This window comes from Piliocolobus tephrosceles, chromosome 1 (assembly GCF_002776525.5).
Source record: "Piliocolobus tephrosceles isolate RC106 chromosome 1, ASM277652v3, whole genome shotgun sequence".
Taxonomy (NCBI): domain Eukaryota; kingdom Metazoa; phylum Chordata; class Mammalia; order Primates; family Cercopithecidae; genus Piliocolobus; species Piliocolobus tephrosceles.
The window spans coordinates 29,914,885-29,930,786 of record NC_045434.1 but is presented as its reverse complement, the minus strand read 5'-3'; positions in this window follow the sequence as shown (position 1 = coordinate 29,930,786).

Genomic DNA, 15,902 nt, shown 5'->3' with positions numbered 1-15,902 from the left:
TCTCAGGTTTGTCAAAGATCAGATGGCTGTAGATGTGTGGTATTACTACTGAGGATTCTGTTCTGCTCCATTGGTCTATATCTCTGTTTTGGTACCAATACCATGCTGTTTTGGTTACTGTAGCCTTGTAGTATTGTTTGAAGTCAGGTAGCGTGATGCCTCCAGCTTTGTTCTTTTGACTTAGGATTGTCTTGGCAATGCGGGCTCTTTTTTGGTTCCATATGAACTTTAAAGCCGTTTTTTCCAATTCTGTGAGGAAACTCATTGGTAGCTTGATGGGGATGGCATTGAATCTATAAATTACCTTGGGCAGTATGGCCATTTTCATGATATTGATTCTTCCTATCCATGAGCATGGTATGTTTTTCCATTTGTTAGTGTCCTCTTTTATTTCACTGAGCAGTGGTTTGTAGTTCTTCTTGAAGAGGTCCTTTACATCCCTTGTAAGTTGGATTCCTAGGTATTTTATTCTCTCTGAAGCAATTGTGAATGGAAGTTCATTCCTGATTTGGCTCTCTGTTTGTCTGTTACTGGTGTATAAGAATGCTTGTGATTTTTGCACATTAATTTAGTATCCTGAGACTTTGCTGAAGTTGCTTATCAGCTTAAGGAGATTTTGGGCTGAGACAATGGGGTTTTCTAAATATACAATCATGTCATCTGCAAACAGGGACAATTTGACTTCTTCTTTTCCTAACTGGATACCCTTGATTTCTTTCTCTTGCCTGATTGCCCTAGCCAGAACTTCCAAGACTATGTTGAATAGGAGTGGTGAGAGAGGGCATCCCTGTCTTGTGCCAGTTTTCAAAGGGAATTTTCCAGTTTTTGCCCATTCAGTATGATATTGGCTGTGGGTTTGTCATAAATAGCTCTTATTATTTTGAGGTACGTTCCATCAATACTGAATTTATTGAGCATTTTTAGCATGAAGGGCTGTTAAATTTTGTCAAAAGCCTTTTCTGCATCTATTGAGATAATCATGTGGTTCTTGTCTTTGGTTCTGTTTATATGCTGGATTACGTTTATTGATTTGTGAATGTTGAGCCAGCCTTGCATCCCAGGGATGAAGCCCACTTGATCATGGTGGATAAGCTTTTTGATGTGCTGCTGAATCCGTTTTGCCAGTATTTTATTGAGGATTTTTGCATCGATGTTCATCAGGGAGATTGGTCTAAAATTCTCTTTTTTTGTTCTGTCTCTGCCAGGCTTTGGTATCAGGATGATGTTGGCCTCATAAAATGAGTTAGGGAGGATTCCCTCTTTTTCTATTGATTGGAATAGTTTCAGAAGGAATGGTACCAGCTCCTCCTTGTACCTGTGGTAGAATTCAGCTGTGAATCCATCTGGTCCTGGGCTTTTTTTGGTGGGTAGGCTATTAATTGTTGCCTCAATTTCAGAGCCTGCTATTGGTCTATTCAGGGATTCAACTTCTTCCTGGTTTAGTCTTGGGAGCGTGTACGTGTCCAGGAAATTGTCCATTTCTTCTAGATTTTCTAGTTGATTTGCGTAGAGGTGTTTACAGTATTCTCTGATGGTAGTTTGTATTTCTGTGGGGTCGGTGGTGATATCCCCTTTATCGTTTTTTATTGCATCTATTTGATTCCTCTCTCTTTTCTTCTTTATTAGCCTTGCTAGCAGTCTGTCAATTTTGTTGATCTTTTCAAAAAACCAACTCCTGGATTCATTGATTTTTTGGAGGGTTTTTTGTGTCTCTATCTCCTTCAGTTCTGCTCTGATCTTAGTTATTTCTTGCCTTCTGCTAGCTTTTGAATGTGTTTGCTCTTGCCTCTCTAGTTCGTTTAATTGTGATGTTAGAGTGTCCATTTTAGATCTTTCCTGCTTTCTCTTGTGGGCACTTAGTGCTATAAATTTCCCTCTACACACTGCTTTAAATGTGTCCCAGAGATTCTGGTATGTTGTATCTTTGTTCTCATTGGTTTCAAAGAACATCTTTATTTCTGCTTTCATTTCGTTATGTACCCAGTAGTCATTCAGGAGCAGGTTGTTCAGTTTCCATGTAGTTGAGCGGTTTTGATTGAGTTTCTTAGTCCTGAGTTCTAGTTTGATTGCACTGTGGTCAGAGAGACAGTTTGTTATAATTTCTGTTCTTTTACATTTGCTGAGGAGTGCTTTACTTCCAATTATGTGGTCAATTTTGGAATAAGTGCAGTGTGGTGCTGAGAAGAATGTATATTCTGTTGATTTGGGGTGGAGAGTTCTATAGATGTCTATTAGGTCCGCTTGGTGCAGAGATGAGTTCAATTCCTGGATATCCTTGTTAAGTTTCTGTCTCGATGATATGTCTAATGTTGACAGTGGAGTGTTGAAGTCTCCCATTATTATTGTATGGGAGTCTAAGTCTCTTTGTAAGTCTCTAAGGACTTGCTTTATGAATCTGGGTGCTCCTGTATTAGGTGCATATATATTTAGGATAGTTAGCTCTTCCTGTTGGATTGATCCCTTTACCATTATGTAATGGCCTTCTTTGTCTCTTTTGATCTTTGATGGTTTAAAGTCTGTTTTATCAGAGACTAGGATTGCAACTCCTGCTTTTTTTTGTTCTCCATTTGCTTGGTAGATCTTCCTCCATCCCTTTATTTTGAGCCTATATATGTCTCTGCATGTGAGATGGGTCTCCTGAAGACAGCAGACTGATGGGTCTTGACTCTATCCAGTTTGCCAGTCTGTGTCTTTTAATTGGAGCATTTAGTCCATTTACATTTAAGGTTAATATTGTTATGTGTGAACTTGATCCTGCCATTGTGATATTAACCGGTTATTTTGCTCATTATTTGATGCAGTTTCTTCCTAGCCTCGATGGTCTTTACATTTTGGCATGTTTTTGCAATGGCTGGTACCTGTTGTTCCTTTCCATGTTTAGGGCTTCCTTCAGGGTCTCTTGTAAGGCAGGCCTGGTGGTGACAAAATCTCTAAGCATTTGCTTATCTGTAAAGAATTTTATTTCTCCTTCACTTATGAAACTTAGTTTGGCTGGATATGAAATTCTGGGTTTAAAATTCTTTTCTTTAAGAACGTTGAATATTGGCCCCCACTCTCTTCTGGCTTGTAGAGTTTCTGCCGAGAGATCTGCTGTCAGTCTGATGGGCTTCCCTTTGTGGGTAACCCGACCTTTCTCTCTGGCTGCCCTTAAGATTTTTTCCTTCATTTCAACTTTGGTGAATCTGGCAATTATGTGTCTTGGAGTTGCTCTTCTGGAGGAGTATCTTTGTGGCGTTCTCTGTATTTCCTGAATTTGAATGTTGGCCTGCCCTGCTAGGTTGGGGAAGTTCTCCTGGATGATATCCTGTAGAGTGTTTTCCAATTTGGTTCCATTTTCCCCCTCACTTTCAGGCACCCCAATCAGACGTAGATTTGGTCTTTTTACATAATCCCAGACTTCTTGCAGGCTTTGTTCATTTCTTTTTCTTCTTTTTTCTTTTGGTTTCTCTTCTCGCTTCATTTCATTCATTTGATCCTCCATCGCTGATACTCTTTCTTCCAGTTGATCGAGTCAGTTACTGAAGCTTGTGCATTTGTCACGTATTTCTCGTGTCATGGTTTTCATCTCTGTCATTTCGTTTATGACCTTCTCTGCATTAATTAGTCTAGCTGTCAATTCTTCCACTCTTTTTTCAAGATTTTTAGTTTCTTTGCGCTGGGTACGTAATTCCTCCTTTAGCTCTGAGAGGTTTGATGGACTGAAGCCTTCTTCTCTCATCTCATCAAAATCATTCTCTGACCAGCTTTGATCTGTTGCTGCCGATGGGCTGTGCTCCTTTGCAGGAGGAGATGCGCTCTTAGTTTTTGAATTTCCAGCTTTTCTGCCCTGCTTTTTCCCCATCTTTGTGGTTTTATCTGTCTCTGGTCTTTGATGATGGTGATGTACTGATGGGGTTTTGGTATAGGTGACCTTCCTGTTTGATAGTTTTCCTTCTGACAGTCAGGACCCTCAGCTATAGGTCTGTTGGAGATTGCTTGAGGTCCACTCCAGACCCTGTTTGCCTGGGTATCAGCAGCAGAGGTTGCAGAAGACAGAATATTGCTGAACAGCGAGTGCACCTGTCTGATTCTTGCTTTGGAAGCTTCCTCTCAGGGGTGTACTCCACCCTGTGAGGTGTGGGGTGTCAGACTGCCCCTAGTGGGAGATGTCTCCCAGTTAGGCTACTCAGGGGTCAGGAACCCACTTGAGCAGGCAGACTGCCCCTTCTGAGATCTCAACCTCCGTGTTGGGAGATCCACTGCTCTCTTCAAAGCTGTCAGACAGAGTCGTTCGCGTTTGCACAGGCTTCTGCACCTTTAGCTGAGCCCTGTCCCCAGAGGCGCAGTCTACAGAGACAGGCAGGTTTCCTTGAGCTGCTGTGAGCTCCACCCAGTTCGAGCTTCCCAGCGGCTTTATTTACCTACTTAAGCCTCAGCGATGGCAGGCGCCCCTCCCCCAGCCTGGCTGCTGCCTTGTGGTTAGATTGCCGCAGACTGCTGTGTTAGCAAGGAGGGAGGCTCCGTGGGCGTGGGACCCTCCCGGCCAGGTGTGGGATATATTCTCCGGTGTGCCGGTGTTATAGCGCAGTATTGGGGTGGGAGTTACCCGATTTTCCAGGTGTTGTGTGTCTCAGTTCCCCTGGCTAGGAAAAGGGACTCCCTTCCCCCTCGCGCTTCCCAGGTGAGGCGATGCCTCGCCCTGCTTCAGCTCTCGCTGGTCGGGCTGCAGCAGCTGACCCGCACGGATTGTCCACTCCTGAGTGAGATGACCCCAGTACCTCAGTTGAAAATGCAGAAATCACCGGTCTTCTGTGTTGCTCGCGCTGGGAGATGGAGACTGGCGCTGCTCCTATTCGGCCATCTTGCTCCGCCCCCTACCCATGATCTTAAAAAAAAACTCAGTAAACTCAGAAAGGGATCTTTCTTAATTTGTTAAAGAGTACATAGTTAAAGAAACATAGCAAAGATCATTCTTAATAGTGAAATGTTTCCCTTTGAGATCAACAATAAAATAAGGATGACTCCATCGCCATTACTGTTCAAAATTTTACAGGAGGCCCTAGCCAGTGTAATAAGACAAAAAATGCAAATGAAGGGCATGAGGATTAAAAAGAGAAAATAAATACTAAAAATGTAAATGAAGGGCATGATGATTAAAAAGAAAAAATAAATGGTCATTCTTTACAAAGGTAATGAGTGTATATGTAGAACATCTAAAAGAATCTATAGATACATTATTAGAATGAATAAAAGAGTTTAATTCACAGCCATATATGCCCCACTCCATAAGATGTTCTACCATGTGACCATTGATATTTCTCCATTGAGCAGGGGAGTCTATGGTCCTTCTTGAACCTAAGTGGACCTTGGCGATTGCCTCAGTCACTGGAATGCAGTGGAAGTGATGCTGTGTGACTTTTGAGGCTATTTTATAAACATCAATGCAGCTTCTTCATAGCTCTCTCTCAAGATACTTGCTTTTGAGACCTGGGTCTTATTAGAACGCCATATGTCAGCCCACAGTCCCAGATAGGCTCCAAGCTGCTACACAGCATGAATAACTAGACATGTGAATGGGCTGGTGTTCAGATAATTCCTTCCTAGCCTTTGATTCTTTTAGCCACCAGGTAACATGGAACAGGGATAAGCTGCCCTCACCATGTCTTGTCTGAGTAACTCACCAACAGACATGTTGACATAAAAAAATAGTTATTGTTGTTATAAGTCACTTAGTTTTGGAGTAGTTTTAGCAGCAATAGATAACTAATATAGGTCAATATAAAAATCAATGCATTTTGTAAAACATTGAGAAACAAAAAATAAAAGGATTTTTTAAAAATAGTGCTGTGTCTCCATATGAAAAAATAAACATTATCTCCCACCATACACAAACAACAGTTCCAAGTAGATTATAGATCTACATGTGAAAGACGAAAGAATAAATATTCTAGAAGACAAAATAGAAAAATGTCTCTAAGACCTTGACACAGGGAAAAAGGTCTAAATAAAACACACACACACTCATACATACACACACACACACAGAGAAAGAGAGAGAGGGGTGGGATGGAGGAAGAGAGAAGGAAGAGAACAGTTAATAAAGTTGACTGCAGTCAAGTTGAAAACTTCTGTTTATCAAAAGATACCATTATAAGAGCTAAAGACTAGTCACAGAGTAGAAGGAGATATTTGCAACACATATTGCTAACAAAGGGATTGTATTTAGAATAAAGAATTTGTTTAATAAATAAGAAAAAGACAACCCAATTCAAAATGTGCAAGAGACTAGAACAAGGCATTTAACTAAAGAGGTTATTCAAAGTCCAATAACACTGAATAGGTGCTCAACCTTAGTAATTAGAGACTTTTCCTTTTCTGTATTATGAGCATAATCATGCATAATTTTGAGGGTTGAAAAAAATCACAAGAGATAATTTTTAAACTTTTATTTTGAAATAATTCAAACTTAGAGAAGAATTGCAAGAAGTCTGATATATATTTTGCTCAGATTAACCAAGTGTTACCATTTTGTCATATTCGGCATGCCCTTTCCAGATCCAGACTCGTATGTGTGTGTGTATGTGTGTATATATACCTATTTTTTTCTGAACCACTTGAGGGTTTTATATTAGTATATCATGTCCCTTTGTGCCTAAATACTTTAAATACTTCAGTATTTCATGAGAACAAAAGACATTCTTTAAATGATCACAGTATGATTATCACATTCAGAAAATTTAACATGGATTTGCCACTATTATCTGATATAGAGTTAATATTTCAATTTTCCAATTGTCTTAATAGAAAAACTTTTTTCCCAAACCAGAATCCATTTCAGGATCATGCACTGTATTTAGTTGATATTTCTGTTATTTTCTTTAATCTATAACAGTTCCTCAGCCTTTGTTGTTCATGACATTGACACATTTGAAGAATATAAGCTAGTTGTTCTGTACATCGTGTTTGAATTTGGGTTTGACTGCTATTTCTTCATGGTTAGATTTAGATTTTTGCATTCTTGGCCAGTATAGTACATTAGCAATATTTTGTCTTTCTCAATATATCAACAGTACATAACTTAAAGGACCTGGCATCAATAGATTGTCATATCTTACCTTACTGTTATTTTTTTTATGGTGAGCAATTTCTCAGCATTTTTGGGAAAAAGTAGAGAATGAATTTATTTAATAAATAAAACATTTTATGTGTGAATATATCTGACAGTTTTATCGTAAAACCTGAAACAGATGAGGTTGCCTAAAACTGATCATTCCAAGCAGCAATTAATAAGTTGTATTCTCAGAGTCAATGAGGATGATGCTTCAAGAGAACCGTTTGGATAATTTGTGATGTGTTTCCTGGAGTTAGAGGGGTGCAGGGACTAGTATCTGACTCAAAGCTGCAAAGTCTAGAGGTGAGAGTTTGAGGCCTGAGCTCTGCTGACTTGGGGCACAGTGAGGGAAGTTGGAATCCATCATGATTTCTAGCATCTGGCCTGACAAGGAAGCCTGAATTTCCCTTGAGCTTATGAGACCCCACAGGAAGAAGTCATACTGAGTTCTCTTGAATGAGACTCCACTAAAGAGGACTGAGCCCTGTGGATGGTTGGGCCACAAGAAACCAGTGGATAAAGGGAACGTGTAAGTGGCCATCTGGAGGAGGCATAATGTATGTGAAAGGAAGTGTAGGCAAGTGTAGGAAGTGTAGGAAGTGTTCCCTAGTGATGGAGGTCATCTGTGAAAAAGCCACAAAACCACTCCAGAAAAGAAACAACCGATATTTGGAATATTCTTTGCAGAGAGAATACCTACACTAGACTATAACCGTATGGTGAAATATTACCTTTACTTACCCATGCCTCTTCCCACCCATCTCGCTCCAGTCCCTAAAGGGTTCCAGAGTATCTGCCAGAGAGTGAAGGAGAAGGTGGAATAAGAGTTAGAGATGAATATGACCACCCCCATCTTTTCTCATTACAGCCTTCCAAACCTGAAGTAGGTCAGAGTTCAGAGAAGGGAGAAGTTTTAAAGTTGATGAGAATAGAGTTTTAGTTAGTATACTTGATTAGAATTTTTAATACTTAGAAGAAGACATTACTAAATCTCATCGAGTCTAAGATGCTATTGATTCTAAGATGCTTCATTATTTTTATATGCCACTAAGAAAGGGAAAAAATCTCCTTCCAATTATGATTATAAGATGCCACCGAGATTTGGATTTCAGAGATGAGATGTTAAAATGGAAAAATATGTTCATGTTGGAGTAGATTAATATATTTTATTATCTGAGAGTGATTAGAAAAGCTATGAGATCCGTGTAAGATTTCATCTAGGGAATGGTGATGTGGTTTGGCTCTCTGGCCCCACCCAAATCTAATCTTTAATTGTAATTTCCACGTGTTGAGGGAGGGGCCTTTAATCCCCACGTGTGGAGGGAGGGAGGGAGGGAGGTGACTGGATCATGGGGGCAGTTTTCCCCATGCTAGTCTCATGATAGTGAGTGAGTTCTCAGGAGATCTAATGGTTTTATGAGTGTTTAGCAGTTCCTCCTTCACATGCTCACATTCTCTCCTGCCACCTTGTGAAGAAGGTGCCTGCCTTCCCTTCCACCATGATTGTAAGTTTCCTGAGGCCTCCTCAGCCATGTGAAACTGTGAGTCAATTAAATTTCCTTTTTTTTTTTTTTAAATAAATTATCCAGTCTCGGGGTAGTATCTTTATAGAAGTATAAAAATGGACTAATACCAAGGGTAAATGAATTAATGTAGAGGTTTTAAGTGGGGGAGGCAGTGGGATAAAAAGTAAAAGTGATTCCTGCTTGATCTCTACATTGTCCAACTGGTTCAAGAAACTGATTGAATGATGTAATTTCTTAGTCTAATTTCAGGCTAACAACTATATATTGGCCAAGCCTGCCTTTCACAAATGCTTGAACAGAAAAGGGGATACAGGTGCTCAAAGGTTCATTTGAAGGTTCATCTCTTCCACGTAAGCATGTTTCATCCTGCCCAGAAAGAGTTGAATACATTCCCTGAATATTATTTTAGGTGCTAGATTTTCTTGGTAGGAATTAAAACTCAGGGTACATGGAAATACTGAAAAACTTAGAGTGTTCTTATAATTTATGGAAACTAACAGGAAATATGTTTTCCAAAATCGTGACTGTTTTTGCAAATTGTAGATCTCATGCCCTTTTGGCATGTTTCATAACATATGGAATATTATAACTGAAATATCATCTGGTCTCCCTGCCTCTTAGGTGTATGGAAAATTAAATGGAATCTTCCCAATTCTATGGCCTATGGAAGTCTGAAGAATTTCTGTTCGTTTTTGTGAATTCCTAGGGAATGATGTCCTGTGGTTCCTCAGCCTCTGGCTCTTAAGTGCATCAATCTCGGTTTGCAACTAGACCCCTATGGTGATTTTACAAAATGTCCAAAAATTCTTTAACACTCTTCTCTTCAAGAGATAGCATTTACTTCCTCTCCCTTTGGCTGTGAGATGGACTAAATGACTTACTTCTAATGAAAATAATATGGTGGAAGTGACAATGTGTAGCTTCTGACACTAGCTTATAAGGTGTGTGGCTTCCTCTTTGTCCTCTCCCCTAGATTGCTTGTTCTGAAGGAAGCCAGCTTCCATGCCATGAGGGCACTTACAGTCCTGTGGAGAGAGAGGTCCATAAAGTGAGGGATTGAGGCCTCCAGCCAACAGCCTTGTAATTAAGCCATCTTGGAAGCGGAGGTTGGTTTCTTTGGCAATTATTGAGAGTAAGTAACATTTCAGAAGGAAGGGCCAGAGTTTGTAGTTGTGCTTCTATCAGCAGTGATTATATTAAGGCCCAGAATCATTTTGCCTCAACAGTGCTGAACACCTAAAGGACTTTTCCCTCATGAGCAATTAGTTCTCCTTATCCTGGATTTTCTCCTTTCTAAACTATTATCTTTAGCCAGTGAGATTTGCTTATGTCATTTCTCTATCCCCCAGTGAAGAAGTGCATCCATGCCCAACCCAGTCCCCTTGCCTTCAGGATAAAATCCAAATTATTCTACCTAGTTTATAAGAACTCTTAGCACTGCCATGATGTGAGACTGTGGTCGCTTCTCTGGCCATGAGATATTTATTTTGAATATCGTGCAATAAATGTTTTATTTTTCACAAGTTCTATGGAAATGAAAGATACCATAACCTTTACTTGGATATTTTTTATTCTAGAAATGAATACTCATTGTATGTCAATGGTTTTTTTTTACATACACAGAATTAGTGGACCAAGTGACCAGAGCTTCTGAGAAAGAAAGAAATAACTGTTTTCACACCTGTACAGCAGAAATAATGAAAACAGTGTGGGCAGTTAAAACTGGACAGGAGAATAAAAAGATATTGGTGAAGCATATATCTTTCTTCTGAAAATGCTGTTGCATTAAATTCTTAAACAAAGAATAAAAATAATTATGACATTTTCACTGGGTAGTCATTGAAAAGTAAAAGGGTGACTTATATATTATTGACCTGGAATCTTGTCTATCGTATAGAGTAGAAAAAATGGTTAGAGAACAGTATGTAGAGAATAATCACATTTAGAGTAATCACATAATCATATGTAGAGAATAATATAATATTTAGTTATGTATGCATACACAGTGTAGAAGGCTCTGTATCAAGTTGTAATGATGATTATCTCTGGGGAAAGATTTATGAAGGGAGTTTGTGGGATGGTTTTTTCGTTATTAACTTCTGAATTTAAAAAAATGTATAAAAACATTTTTATAATTTAAAAAGATAATTCCATTTTATAAAGATCAAGGATCACAAAAAACGAGGTGATAGAGCAGGAGCACCGTCATCTCGGACAAACACCGCCACTTTAAATTCCAGCTCCCTTTTTAACCTCATGCATTTCAAGGAAACCTCTTCTAACTACAGAAAGAGCAGCCAGAAAGAGCAGACAGGAAAACACAGACAAGACAGCTCAGGCACAGAGGGAGGTGGGGGGAAAGTCTCTTGGATAACTGCCAAACTTTACCCTCATACAATGAGCCCCAGTAAAACAGTGGGCCTTAATAAGCACATTCCTTTCCCTTCAGGTGCACTAAGATAGATAAGCTAAAAGCAGACTGGTGGGAGTCTGCTTTTAGCTGCTTTCTGCCTGCAGCTGCAGAAAGATGTATGGGAACAGACACACAACTCTCCCTCCCAGATAAGCACAACAAAGAGACACAGAAGCAGTCTAAGCCTCTGATAAACTCTCCCACCCTGAATCCTTAAAAACTCTGAATCTGTAAGAGAGTGTGGCTCTGACCTAACTTGGTCAGAAGGCACCTCTCAGGTTTGTTTTCTCTAAAATAAATCTGTCTTGACTGTCCAGCCGCTTTTCATGTTTCTTTCCTCTTTCTTTAATTCTTACACTAGGAATCCTCAATTGATACCTATACCTCTTTGGTCATACAGACTCTCATTTAAATCCTCTTGGAATGATGAATGGTTTGAGGTCAGGGATTAATCACATCTTAAAATTGTTTTCCAAAGGTGTCCTTTATAACATTATCAGTGGCTAAAACACTACGTGTTATTGAATTCTTCCTCATAGCCAATCCTCATGTTATTCCATGTGATTTTCCTCTGGAGCTCAGCTAAAAATGGAAAAAAAAAGAAAGAGTTGATGACTTTCTTTGTTTAAAAATGATTAAGTGATTTTTAGTTTTATTTTTGTAGCATGTTTATCTTTTTTTAGATATCTTGCCCTTGATCATTTCTTGGAAGCCACATGGTAAAAACAGAGAGTATGGGATTGGAAGTTGGAGGAACTGACGTCATACCCTGTTATCTTCACATACCAGTAGTCTACCTGTGGGTCAGTCATTACCTTAAACTGTCTGAACTTTGGTTTTCTCATCTATAAAATGGGAATGAGAGTGTCCTAGAGGATCATAGGAGATGAGGTGAAAGAGTGTGATGAATAATAACATCTTGCACATATGCTGGTTTACCCTTCTGTTTCTCCTGTGCTCTTTCTTTGTCTTCCTTGCTTCTTAGGGATGTCAGAACTCTCTACAATCAGTGTCTTCTTCCATAAAGTAGAAAAAGAAAATAACTCTTTTACTTCTGTACTTCAGAGAGTCACTTTTGTAAGACTCATTTGGACAAATGAATGTCAAAGTGTGTTTTAAAGAATAGGGTCTTACACTAATGCTAACTATATTTGTGCTTTGCCATATGTCAGCTTTATGAATGCATCTGTCCTAGTGGATATCATCCTTCCCATTTTATAGAGAAGGAGATGGTTTGAGAGGACCTGCACGGGGTCTCATAGTACTAGAACCCAGGCTTCCAGACTATTAAAGTCCATTAAAAAAGTTTATTTCTCTTCCGTAAATTAAATGACCTCAATTCTTTTAGCTTTTTTCCCCATAAATTCCACATATCAAAATAACTGACAAAGAAAAATGAGTGAATTGTTCAATTACTTTTTATATGGATTTTTTGCTGTTAAAGTTGGATCGATTTATGTGAGCGCCAAGTGTGTATAGCCAGGCAATGTGCAGGGAGTGAGAACTGGCAAATGAGAAGACAGGATTCCCGCCTTTATGGAATGTATGTTCTGTAGGGTGGGAGTGGGTGCATGGGTGGTAGCAGAAAATAAGTGAGTAAACAAATGAACAAGATTGTTGCAGGTGGTGATAAGCATTTTTGGATCAAATGAAGCATAGTGATATGAAGGAGTGACTGTGTGGTGGTGTTGGATGAGGAGGTGTGGCCTAGACTAAGTAATCAGAAAAAGGTTTTGGGAGGAGATGACCTATGGTGTTCAACAGATATTTGCTGAATGAATTAATGAATGAATGAGTCATTCATGCAAAGATTAGGAGCGATGGTGGAGAGAGTGTTTGGAAATGCTTTTGCTATAATAGTTAATACTAATAGCTGCTTTTGATGTGCTCTTATGTGCCAGGCACTATGCTTAATTATTTACATTTACCTAAAAGTTGAATCTTCACAACAACCCAAAGAACTCATTAATTAGAATAACTCCATTTTTAAGATAAGAGTTGTGATGACATTTGTGGTTAAAAATGGAAGTTTATATTTAAAAATCTTTAATGTTCATATTACTTCTGTAAATCTCAAACACTTAGCAACATTTGGTTATAAATTAATCAAAGTGCTGGGAGAGGTGGTGGTCTGTTTCATTCACCTAATTTTCTATCAAAATAGATTTGTTAAAGTTCTGTATAAAAATAATAGCTTCTTTATCTGCTCTGTTCATGTGTTGCAATTAGATCATAGAAAGTCAGAATGGAAAGCAACCTTGGAATTCAACTAGTCCAGCAGTAGTGTATTATAAAGAGACTTACGCACAAAGAAATTAAATGAAACTTTAAAGAAAACCTAGATTTTTGCAGTGAGCATTTGGAATGAATAAAACTATAAGAATGGTTATCATTCATTAAGCACATAAATTACATGTTTCTCAAACAGTACTTTTGTTCTTCATAAAAACTACAATGACATTATAATCCCCACTTTCCTGATAAAGGCATCTAAGTAAACTGCTCAAGATCACATTGACAGTAACAGTAAACCCAGGATTTAAAGTCAGATATGCTCCTCTAATACACTTTGATTTTACTTTTAAAATAAGATCAACTCATAGTAAAAATCTTTTAGAAATTAATCATAGCAGTTACAGTAGTTTGGATCAAATGTTTACTTATTCTAGAACACTGGAAATTATGTTGATTTTGTTTATTTTGGAGGGTGGGGCTGGAACACTCCACTTGAAAGAAAAATGCAGAAAAATTCCATTACTCATGTTGCCATTAATGCCTGTAGCATCGCAAATCCAATGATCAACAAAATCCAGTACCATTTGGGCAGTGAGATAGTGGCTCTCAATAACTATGGAGAGAGAAACTTTAAGAGACTCTTGGGGAAATCCCTAACCTAAGAAAATCCCTCCTCAGCAACAAAGTGTCCCAGGGACCTTTGAGATTCTACTAAGGGCTGGTAAACTAAAATGTCAGTCGAAGTGGCAGATACTATCTTTCATGTCTTCTCTGAATGACAGGATTTCTCTCCTCCTATTCCTTCTCTCCTCCTATTCCTCATAGGAAGTTCCTGGCTGTAGAAACTCCCAATGTGGGTGGGCCAAAGAGGAAGGACTGTAGGGCTGCTATGAAATACTATGAAAACTCTGTATTTCCTTGGGGACTTTAAATACCAGCTTCTGCTTTTATCTTACATCTATCTATCTATCTATCTATCTATCTATCTATCTATCTATCTATCTATCTATCTATGTATCTATCATCTACTTGTTATCTATCTATCAATCAATCAACCATCTATTTTGGGGGAACTAGGGGGTTATAATGAGCAGTAATCAAATGACCAATATAGCCTGATTTATCGAACTCATAAAAAATCAATAAAATATGCCTTTTAGAGATTGAGAGAAATTAGCCTAAAAGTAATTTTTTGGCCATGTGAGCAGTTGACAATGGGTTTAAATACAACTTAATCTTTAGTTGATGAGCCCCTCAGCCTATCCCCTGACAGTACAAGAAAACTGCTTATAGTTAGTGCATGACTTCCCACATTTCCTATTCCTTCTTATGTTTCCCCTCCCAACTTTACATGTTGAGGCGCATGGTGGAATCCTAATTTATATAGTTACCACAGTCTGAGAAACAGGTGAACTCTGCATTCATGATTACAAATTTAGATTATTTCTGCAAAAATAACTGTTACGCATCATCCCATATAAAGCCTTAATTCCAGGCTCATAAATAAAATAGTCAATACAAAAAGCACTTATGGGCTACCTCCTGTGGATCTTTTGCTAAAACACAATGCAATTTAGTAGTTAGCTGTCCTAAACTGTAGAAAAGTATTTCAAGGAGATTTGTTTGAATAACCCGTGGAAGAAGGAAAGAAGTAGGATTAGGCAGAGGGAAGAATTGAAATGCAAAACAGTCACAAGTCCTCATGCAATCCTCATAGATGCCCTGGGTGACTTTAGATAGCCTTTCAGAATCCTACCACCTTGGGGAAAGGGAATTGGGTCTTTGTTTCCCATCCACCAGTGATTGGATGCAGGTTGGCCCTGGGAGTGAGCCATCATCTTGGGCAAGGCAGCTTTCATAAGCTGAGGGCAGTTTCCAGAGAATGATGCAGTTGAGAGCTGTCAGCTGCTGTCAGTACTCCTAAAAGCGGGGCAGAAAAGGAGTGTGCTTCAATTCGGGATGATTAGACATCAGGATTTATGTGCTGTTGAATCTGGCTGTTGAATCTGGCACTGAGTGGCATACCACAGCATCCACTACAACATTAAAAAAATATTGTTAGGTAAAGGACATCGTAGTCCAAGCATTTCTCAAGTGACTGGTACTTTTTATTTCAAATGTATAATTGGAAAATGTTAACAAACAGGATACATCACTCATAGTTGTTAGTTTAGAGGAGGTGTCATGTTAAGTACTCATTGTTATATAGCTACTAAATTTCTGTATGAATTATATTTTATATATCCTCTTTCATGTATTCAGTGTGATTTGCTTAAAGGAACCCTGAGACTCTTTTATCTCTGAGTTAAAAGACCTGGGTCCTTACCAAAACCTGTCACTTATCATAGAACAAGTCATTTTACTTCCTCATCTGTAAATTAGTGATGATGATATTTTGGCTGACTCTTCCACAGGGTTGTGCGCAATAACAAACAGAATGCTTGTAAAGGCCTTTTGTAAACTGCTGCTAAAGAAGAGTTCAGAGAAGCTGTAGCTGTGGGAGTACTGCTCTGGCTAAGGAGCCTCAGTTAGCATGAGGAGCCCCTGGAATTTGAGAGTAGTGCAGAGTGAAGTGTGGATGATACAAACAGAGGGAATGAGGCAGGAGATTCCAAAAAAGAAGGGGTGAGGAAGAAAG